The sequence below is a fragment of the Gossypium raimondii genome, chromosome 12, assembly GCF_025698545.1.
Source record: "Gossypium raimondii isolate GPD5lz chromosome 12, ASM2569854v1, whole genome shotgun sequence".
NCBI lineage: Eukaryota > Viridiplantae > Streptophyta > Magnoliopsida > Malvales > Malvaceae > Gossypium > Gossypium raimondii.
In genome coordinates this window covers 32580907-32591895 of record NC_068576.1, presented here as the reverse complement: position 1 = coordinate 32591895, position 10989 = coordinate 32580907, and the positions used below count along the sequence as shown (strand labels likewise).

The following is a 10989-nucleotide window of genomic DNA, read 5'->3' as shown; positions in this document are numbered from 1 at the left end:
ATAAAAAAACGCCGCTAAAGATCGACTATTAGCGGTGCTTTTCAAAAAACCTCGCTAAAAATGAGCATTAGCAGCGTTTTCCTAAAAGCGTCACAAAAAAACCTAAGCCCAACGACGTCGTTTTTTGAATTTTCGAGACTTTAGTGGTGTTTTTCAAAAAGTATCGCTAATGCATGGGGCTTTAGCGGCGTTTTTGAAGAAGTGCCGCTAATGCTCTATTTTTAGCGGTAGTTTTGAAAAAGCGTCGCTAATGCTCAAGTCTTTAGCGGCGTTTTTGAAAAAGCGCCGCTAATGCTCGGGGCTTTAGCAGCGTTTTTGGAAAAGCGCCGCTAATGCTAAGGACTTTAGCGGTTTTTTTGAAAAAGCGCCGCAAAAAACATTTTATCTGTCTATTTATTTATATTATTGAAAATTCAATTTATTTTTAATTGAATATTTAAAATCTTCGAAAAAAATAATGACACGTAGAAATAATTTGAAATAAAAATATAGAAAAATATTTGTTAAAATGGAAAAATTAAAATACTATTATTTAAAATAATTTTAAAGCTTTTTGGGTACATTACTGATTGTTTTTTAATTTATATATTAAATAATTTCTTTTATAATCGTAAAAGAGATAATATTAATTTTAAAATATTAAATTAATTATCATTATAGTTTAGGGTTTAAGGTTTAGGAGTACCTATCTTAAGGTTTGTGGATTATGGGTTTAGGGATTATGGTTTATGGTTTAAGGGTTGGGGTTTATGGTTTAAGGGTTAGGGGTTTATAGTTTAGGGGATAGGGGTTTAGGGTTTAGATTAATTAGTGTTTTTTAATTTATATATTAAATAATTTCTTATATAATCATAAAAGAGATAGTATTAATTTTAAAATATTGAATTAATTATCATTATAGTTTAGGGATTATGTTTATGGTTTAAGGGTTAGGGTACTTAAAGGTTAGGAGTTTATGATTTAGGGTTAGGGTTTAGGGTTAAAATAGTATTTTAATTTATATATTAAATAATTTCTTATATAATTGTAAAAGAGATAATATTAATTTTATTATATTAACATTATGATTATATTTAAATTATTTAAGAGATAATAGATAAACTTTATATATATTAAATGGTTCGGACTTTAATGGTTTTAGGGTTTAGGGATTGGGGTTTAATGTTTTCATATAATAGATAATATGAAATTTTATACAATCAATTAATGCTTTTATATTTAAAATATTTAATCTAAACCATTTGATATATTTAAATATGAGATTATAAAAAATTGATAAAAAAAAAATGATTGATATGGATAAGTAACTATCTATTTTGGATAGGACCAAATTATAACAAATAAAATGAAATACTGAATACTAAAAATTATAATTTTATCTAATTCTTTAAAATATTACTTAAAATTTAAAAATTATTTATTTAAAATTTATATGAAAGATACAATAATTTAATATAAAATTGTAAAAAGGTAGGTGAGATGAATGGTTTGTATAATATTTTTACTGATTTTTTTGGAGTAATAAGCTTTAAAGCATTTAAGATACCTTTTTATTTTAATATTTCCATTGATTTGCTAGATATTTTGGTTTTTACAAAAGAATGTTATGCACATATATGAAAAGCCCTCATTGATGTCATTTAATAGGGTATCACAATTGTTTTCAGATAAGAAAAAAAGCATAGCAATATCCCAGCTCATATATCCCCCTACTTTCGTGTTAAAGAAGGAGATCACGTTATAATCGGGCAATGCAGGTTTGTTGTTTGATTGCATTTTATCCTTTACATATTTTTTATTTTGGCATATCATGTAATTGTTGTACAAGTAAAGTAAAAAGTAGACTGAAGAAGTTTACTATGAAGTTTTTAGATAAAGTTCTATCACTACACCAAAACAGGCTTTTAGCCGCGTTTTTTTGGCCTTTAGCGGCACATTTTAACGCCGCTAAAAGTATTTGAAGTGCCGCAAAAAATGCCATTGTTGACAACGCCGCTAAAAGTCCTGAACTTTAGCGGCGCTTTCACAAAAACGATCATGGCCTTTAGCGGCGCTTCTACCACAAACGCCGCTAAAGATCATGACCTTTAGCGAAGCTTATACCACAAACGCTTTTACCACTATAAAGATGACTTTTAGCGGCGCTTTTTGACAAACGCCGCTAAAAACATGACTTTTTAAAAAATATTTTAATTAAATAATATTTATTTCTATGATAAATATTATATTATTTTTTTGAAATTTAAACTTTAAACTATATACTTTTAAGGATAAAAAAATATTAATTAAATTAAAATTTCTATTAAAATTTTAACTTTAAAGCTAAATATAAAAATTAATAAATTTAAATTTAGAATTAAAATATTATGTTTAAATAAATGAGCACCTAAAATTCCAATCAATCCTAACGAATAATAAACTCACATATCTACCGTATTTTTTTTAAATTCACGTCAATATTATAAAATTAAAGAAACCAAATTATACTAAATTAAAATCAAATGATAACAGAGGGACTAAAACCATAATCGATCTGTAATAAAAATCAATCATTCTTGCCTGAAATGATGAAAATATCTAGAGTCAAACACATTTCTATCAAGTAGGAAATGAGAAAAGTAACTAATTAGAAGGATAATTCAAACAAATCCTAAATCCAAAGATTCAAAGATTCAAAGTTAACATTGCAAACAGGTGCACCATTGTAAGAGGATCATCCAAATCTCTAAGTGCATCAATAAATTTTGGATACCTAAAATACCAAACACATTTAGATGCCTTTACCAAGAAGAATGCGTCCTATGATCAACATTGTGATATCCACCGCACCTGCATTGCTAGGTCCTCCTAGGAAGAAGCTGACTGCAGCAACAGGGATGTTGGCTCGACGTCCTTTGTTTCTAGTAACATAGGACGCTCCAAATGTAGAAACAAGGCCTGCGAAGTAGAGTGAAGACTTAAAAAGTGTGAGGAGCTGGTTGTCATATTTGCAGTAGTCAGTTTTAGCACACACGTTTCTATCATAAGCACACACGTTTTAGCAATTTTGCAAACAAGAAAAAAAATAGCTTTTCTTCTTAGCTCACACTTGCAGCACTAGAAACTGAGTAAAAGAGCATTGATAATAATTGTCATTAAGACTCCATTCTTATCATTTATAGTTAAAAGAAAACAAAAAAACGAATAAGCATTGTTCATCTAAGTAGACCAGAAACATCCTTGGCAAGAAAAAGCATTTGTGAGTGCCGAGATAATTCTACATATGCCAAAAAGCCTGCAACTGGAGCTTATTGCTGCATAGCAGAAAGCCTTTAATGTCCATCATAGTGAGAGACAAAGATGGATCAAAATTTTTAAGAGTACATGGACTTACCTTATATTTTAACCCCAATATATATTTTGGTGGGGGGTTGAATCTTATAAAAAGACCAATACCTTCTTGAAACTTCAAGATCCTCTATTGTCTTCAACATGTTTGCTGATTTAGCCTTTAGATGTTGCCATTCTAAGTCAATATGCACCATAAAAACATGCAATTAATAACCTGGGTATATATATAATTTATATTTACATGAAATTAATCCAATAGGACAATAATGTTAAACCTTACCAATATATACATGACAATTAACAAAAACTAGCGATTCAAATTCATGTGTTTACTAACAAATGGAGGAGAATCTATATAAAGTAAAGAGATGAAAATCATAAATAAATCTATAATTAATTGTATTAAGACATCAAAACAAAAGACATGTTAACCTGCAGGTTTTGTTCAATTGGCTTATTGGTTTCGTTATCCTTTGTATGCCACCTATAACGTTCTATAGTTTGTTGCATGCTAAATAAATGATATATCCAAATAGAAACACAAATCAATGCATGGAAAAGCTTGTAATTAAAAACCAAACAATGTTTTAATTGGGATAGAAGCTACATGTATATAGGCATAAATGCAATAAAACCTCAAATGAAAAAAAATGATTAACTAAATAGCATCATTAAGCATTTCCACAATAAATTTCAAAAGATGAAAGAAAATATCTATTACATATTAAACATGACATAAACATTTTCAAACAATGATCAGAGTCATATATGAAATCATCTATAGATCATTAAGACTTTAGGTAAACAAAGTTGACTAATGTTGCTGTCTTTTCTCTGAAGAAATTATTGGATTTAAACATGAATAACATCCAATTATATATTTTTCTAATGAGACTAATACTACATAAATATATTAAAAAAGGCCTACAAATAAAATAACCATTTCCATATGATACTTCCAAGACACCTCTTTTATTTTAGAAATATAGTTTAAGAGAAAACATTGTTTTATATGAAGCATGAGAATGTCTTTACTTGGTTGCTGGGAATTAATTATACTATTATTTATATGGAGTTTTGAATGTCTTGAATAGCCACATTTCCTTTAGATCCTATTCCTCTAAGGATATTTTGATGCTAGGATATGCTAGCTGTATGGTTAAAACTTCTTTCCTAGCCTCCCATGATCAATATAATTTTTCTTATGCTGCTAGATTATGATAAGCAGTTCTTATTATGCTATATTTGATGTATGCATGAATGTCTTCAGTTGACTACAATATTCTTTCACATACTCTGTAATTATATCAATTTGTCATGACATTTATTACTAAGAAATATTTGATTTCATATACGTTTTGATTCTGTCTAATATAATGAAAACAATTACTGATGAAGATGAAACTGTTATATACCCTTTGTAGTTAATCTTGTGTCATTCAGAGAGTTGATGGAAGTATAGGTATTGAGCAGTAAAGGAGCACATGGCTAAATGGTGACTTTACCTAAGGTTGTCTGCCAACAAAATCTTGGCCAGCCTAAGTAGCTAAAGAAAATATTTAGTAAGCTATTTTTGCTTTGAGAATGTAACTTGCCTGCTCGTATCGTTCTCTATGCATCTCATTTGTGCTTTTCGCCTCACCATGATGAGGATCTTCATACCTTCAAAGCAAACAAAACATATATATATGTGAAATACCAAACATGCATTAAAACAAACACATGGAAAACATAAGAATATAAATGAACAAAAAAAGAAAAAGCAGTTATAAAAAAGAAGCAAATTATTAAACCCAGAAAACCCATTTTTAATTCAACTCAATCGGATCATACAAAATTTAACTCAAAACCAAATTAACATAACTCTGAAGTGAACTGTGTCCCTAATGATCTAAAACCACACCCAATAAATAAACCTCAGAACCCAAATTAAAAACAACTAAAAGCTAAGATTGAAATCATCTAAACCCAAAACTAATCCACACCGATATCACCCTAAAACGTTGAAGCAACAGGTTAATAAGATCCATAGTAACTAGAGACAATGTTGAAATGTATTTCTAGATTGAATGTAAGCTAGGACAAATTATCTTAGAAAATAAAAATCATCTAGCATATTAGATTTAGGGTTGCCATAGATTATGGTTCAGGGTATTTCTATTTCTATTTCAATTAATGCTATGATACTGCGAAATGTAACAAAGGGTCTAACTTATTTCATACTCAACTGGAAAAAGACCATCTCGTAAAGCTTAACCTCATAGTCCAAGATTTTCCAACAAGTTGACAAATTTGATACTAAAGTATAGATTACGTTAGACAATTCAAACTATTCATACAACAATACAAAGAAAATGCTAAACGAAGAAATATAAGACAACCTTTTCTAGGAAATTATCATCTAAGTAATGAATCAACTCAATGACACTTCATATATTCAACAATTTCTATCTTACAAAAAGAACATGTTCCAATGAAATTTAAAAAATATACAAAAAGGATATTCTTTATGATGATGGACTCCGACATTGTTTGAAACCTAGATTGCTGCAAATGAGATATTTGTCAATTACTGAGATATATTCCAACAACTATAGAATGGGTCCAGTTATAACTCACCATTTGTTGAAGAAGATTTTGCACCTAAAAACAAAAATCAGTCAAAAAAATCATTAACTAAATCCCTAAAATAAACGACCTCGAGAAGCACAGCAAATAATTTCTATAATTATACTCATTCACTAGGATTGATTGACTTTGCAACCTAAAAGTTGAGACTATACGAAAACTAGCAATGGATATGCCCTCAAGGTACTAGCAAAACAGCCTACATTAAAAGCAGGTTATTGTTACATGCTATAAAATAGGGTTGAGTAAACTCACGGAAACAGACATATCAGTAGTGCTTTGCTTTGAGTCTTCCAAATTATGCCCGTCCTGCGAAAATGTGTACCAGAAAAGTTCTGCAGAGAAAGAAAAAATAGCTTTCCAAATTTGGGCGTTTAAGAATTGGGGTTGAGGAAGAAAAGATAGAGGAAGAAAAGATAGCAATGGGCATGGAGTTAAAAGTTTTAAAGGACGGTATGTTTGTAAAGTTGGGGTTTAAGGGGGGAAATTAGGGATTTTAGGGGGGAAGATGGGAATTTCGGGAGGGGAGGGGATTTTATAACATGGCGCTATTTTTTTAATGTAAATTTTTTTTTTTTTTAAAAAATCGCAAAAAATTATTTAATTTAGAATAAAACGACACTATTTTGCTATATAAAATGGCGCTATTTTTTTAAAGTAAAATTATTTTTTTGGTGTTTTCTATAAAAACGCCGCTATTGCTTACCTTTTGTGGCGTTTTTCATAAAAACGCCGCAAAAAATTATTTTATTTGGAATAAAACGACACTGTTTTGATATGCTAAAAATCTCGCTATTTTTTTAATGTAAAATTATTTTTTGTGGCATTTTCTATAAAAACGCCGCTATTGCTTACCTTTTGCTGCGTTTTTCATAAAAACGCCACAAAAAATTATTTCATTTGGAATAAAACGACATTGTTTTGCTATGCTAAAAATCTTTTATTTTGTCTGTTAAAAATTATTAGTTAAGTGATTTTATAAAACATTTATTATTATTTTTTATAAATTGAATTTTTATAAAAAAACTCAAGTACTCTCAAAATAAATATCGATATTTTAATAAGAAAAAATGATTAAATGGTCAGTAATTCATTATTAAGTTAGAATTATCTAATGTAAGCAATTAATCTCTCACGTATCAAATTTCTATTAAAGGTTGAGACGTTAATTATGATTTTATATTATTCATTTCGATCTAATCTCCATTTTATTAGAGATATATCTTCCTAACTAAAATATAATTATTTTGATAGATGTTCGATGTGGAATGATTTTAGTTTTTGTATTTTATTTTTATCTGGTATAATTTGGTCCTATATATCCAAAATAGATAATTACCTATCGTATCAATTTGTTACATTATTTATTTATTTATTAATTTTTTAAATCTAATATTTAAATATATCAAATGGTTTAGATTAAATTTTTTAGTCATAAACACCGCTAATGTTACCTTTTCTGGCGTTTACAGAAGAAACGCCACTAATAAAATAAATTCTTGTAATGAAACAACACCGTTTTGGAAAATTCTAATACATATGAGTGACGTTTTTGCTATAAACGTAGCCAAAGCTCGCATATTTTACAATTTTTTATATTCAATTATTGTATATTGCATATCAATTTTAAATTAATAATCTTTACAATTTATTATTAACTCTTTTACAATTATATAAGAACTTATTTAATATATAAATTAAAAATACTAATTAATCTAAACCTTAAACCCTAAGTCGACCCTGAATCTCTAAACCCTAAATCACTAACTCCTAGCCCCAAACCACTAACCACTAACCCCTAAACCTTATCTAATATATAAATTAAAAACACTAATTAATCTAAACCCTAAACCCTAATCTGACCCGAAATCCCTAACCCTTAACCCCTAAACATTATTTAATATATAAATTAAAATACACTAATTAATCTAAACCCTAAACCATAACCTAACACCGAATCCATAAACCTTAAATCCATAACCCCTAACCCCTAACCCATACACCTTAAATCACAACCCTTAAATCAAAATCCCTAATCCATAATCCCTAATTCCATAATCTATAAACCTTAAAATTGTAACTCCTTAAATCAAAATCCCTAATCCATAGTCCCTAATTCCATAATCTATAAACATTAAAATTGTAACTCTTAAACCGGCCCTAAATCCTAAATTAACCATATATATACCCTAAACCATATATATTAAACCTTAAACTATAATGATAATTAAATTAAATATTTTAAAATTAATACTATCGTATCTTTTACAATTATATTTAAAATTATTTAATATATAAATTAAAAATCAATCAATCATGTACCCAAAAAAAATTAAAATTATTTTAAATAATAGTATTTTAATTTCTCCATTTTTAACAAATATTCAATTAAAAATAAATTGAATTTTAATTAATATAAATAAACAAATTAAATAGTAAATAGACAGATAAAATGTTTTTGTGGCGCTTTTTCAAAAATGTCGCTAAAGCCCCGAGCATTAGCGGCGTTAAAGCCCCGAGCATTAGCAGCGCTTCTTAGAAAACACCGCTAAAGCCCCGAGCAGTAGCGGCGCTTTTACAAAAACGCCGCTAAAGATCTGAGCATTAGCGGCGCTTTCCCAAAACGCCGCTAAAGCCCCGAAAAGTAGAAAACGCCGCTAAAGCCCCGAAAGGTAGAAAACGATGCCGTTAGGCTTAGGTTTTTTGCGGCGTTTTTTGTTCATTTTAATGCTCGATCTTTAGCGGCGTTTTACGTAAGGCGCTGCTAATGCTCGATTTTTAGCGGCATTTTTTTGGACAAACGCCGCTAAAATGCCGCTTAAAGCCTGTTTTGCTGTAGTGTATGAAGTTTTAATCTATTTGCGGTTATTTGTGTTTTTCGGCCACTGTATGTTGTTTTTTCTTTTTCCTTTTTCGTTCTTTTATACATGAAAGCACAAGTCACTAATCTAATAATTGCTCATTTAGTAACCTTGTGATTTACATTTATTTATGCAAAGATACATGACTTGATTTTATCGAGTGATAAGTTAAGTGGGACTAATAAACACCAGTTACTTTAAATTTTCATGAACCCATGGTGTCATAATAGAGCGTACATTTTGTAAATGCTTAAACGTGTACTATTGAGTATATATTCAATGGCTTTGATCACTGAACCTTAACAACTTCAATCATTTTCTTCCTTTTCTGTAGAATCAAATTTTCTTTTTTGCTTGAATCTTGACTTTATAGTCCATTGGGTGGGTCAGGTTGATTTTTGGTCGGGTTTCTTGAAGCTTTAAGGTTGTATGGTCGTGGCTGGCGCCAAATAGAAGGTAACTGCACAATGAGTTAAACAAATTTACTTATCTTTGCCATGTTCACTATGGTTTGAATAGTTTAATGATTTCCTTTTCTCACATTGTTGTGCGATATTTGATTAGTTCTCTATAATCCTTTGCGATATTTGCTTCAAGCCAATTGTTCTGCCCCCTCAATTATTAGGAATGTTAAACCTTTATGTGGCTAATTGTTTGAGTATGCCTTACTGAGTTAATTACCAGTGTATTCTGTAGACTGGCATATGGTGATTGCCATAGTTCCATTTGAAGTTTATTGAATCCCTGGTAGTGGCCCAAGTAGCGCAATATGTTTTGTTTATCGAGCATTTCATTGTGGTATCTTTTTCACTGAACTTGATTATATCAATAGTAATTGATTAACTAGACTGTTAATATTAATGCTTTCTTGGCTTCCCTTTGAAAGGGCATTCATGCATTTGAGTTGTTTATGTCTGTAAATATTGTTATAATAACTATACACTGACGAGTCTTTTAATTATTATAGAATTCAAGGCTGCATTTCGTTGGAACCTGGAGAAATAGATATCATAATCGTTTTCCTAGTTTATCAAATGGATTTACGAAGTCTCATTCGAATGTCTCTGCTGGTACTCAAAAGACTCCCATTATCCATATTGACATGGTAATTGAGCTTTTAACCTTGACTTTTTGTTGTCTATCCTCTTACTTTTTTAATACCGTAGTTTTATTGATAATTCATAATTGATAATGGGATATATGGGATTAGACTTTTAGGATGAGTTACAAATATGTAGATGTCTATGGACGACTACCTTCTCTTCTCTGTAAATGTGAGTGTGTTTTATTTTATTTTATTTTGAGATACATGCTTTGTTTTAGCACATTATATTTGATTGTTAGTTGCATTGAAAGACACACAATGACAATTACTAATTTGTTAAGATTGTTATTATGCTATTGTTTGACGTGATGGCTTTGTTACAGTTCTTGTATTACTACATAGATGATAGGTAAATCTTGTGACACCTTTTCTTTCTTTTTTCACCTCACTTTGTAGCCTATTTTTTTCCCTACTGCGTTGGATCTTTTTTTTTTTAAATCACATGATCTCAAATTTCAATTTCTTTTAACATTTATTGGAAGAATAATGTGGTCTCATTTGATTATTTCTCCTACCTGGTTCTTACTTCTACTCGTATTTCTTTTTGGATGAATAAATTTATTTTTTTAATCCTCATCATCCTGTACAATATCATGCTTGCAAGTTTCTGCTTTCCTCCTTATTACAGATTTACTATCCTGTCATCTCTCTGTTGTTCTCCTTGATGTGGATATTTCTTGTGAAGAAGTACTTACATTTTGCTGTTTATTCATGGTTACAGGATAGGAGCAAATGGTTTGGAGAACTCGTAAGCACTCCTCTGTCACTCCTAAACCAGTTGTTTAAATTATTTTCATAGCCTACTTTGATTGCTGTTATTTGTGGGAAAATTAGTCTACATTCTTTAAGCTGATCTTAAACTGCTTCCTACATTGCTTCAGCCTTGGGAAGAAAGGTGCGGGATGCACACGAGTTTGGAAAACTTGTTCTGCTTTCGAACTTGGATCCACTCACTCTTCAATGTAGTGGAGGTAATATTTATTATGAATCACAATTAGGTTGTGTTTGAAGCATTTTGTATTTACACGCATAAATTTCTGTTTTCTTTCACTTTTCCTCTCCCTA

General features: G+C 29.7%; 2 long non-coding RNA genes across 2 annotated transcripts; both read right to left on the bottom strand.

Annotated features, from left to right (window-relative positions):
- Positions 1-2517: 2517 nt before the first annotated feature.
- On the bottom strand, positions 2518-3510 carry LOC128035606 (uncharacterized). Its single transcript, XR_008192112.1, has 2 exons — positions 3374-3510; positions 2518-2937 (listed from the first exon to the last, which is right to left on the bottom strand). It is a non-coding gene; the product is annotated as an uncharacterized LOC128035606 (long non-coding RNA).
- A 1420-nt stretch (positions 3511-4930) lies between these two features.
- LOC105763702 (uncharacterized) lies at positions 4931-6567 on the bottom strand. The gene is made up of 4 exons (XR_001124389.2): positions 6214-6567; positions 5950-5973; positions 5824-5877; positions 4931-4992 (listed from the first exon to the last, which is right to left on the bottom strand). It is a non-coding gene; the product is annotated as an uncharacterized LOC105763702 (long non-coding RNA).
- Between the last annotated feature and the right edge of the window lie 4422 nt (positions 6568-10989).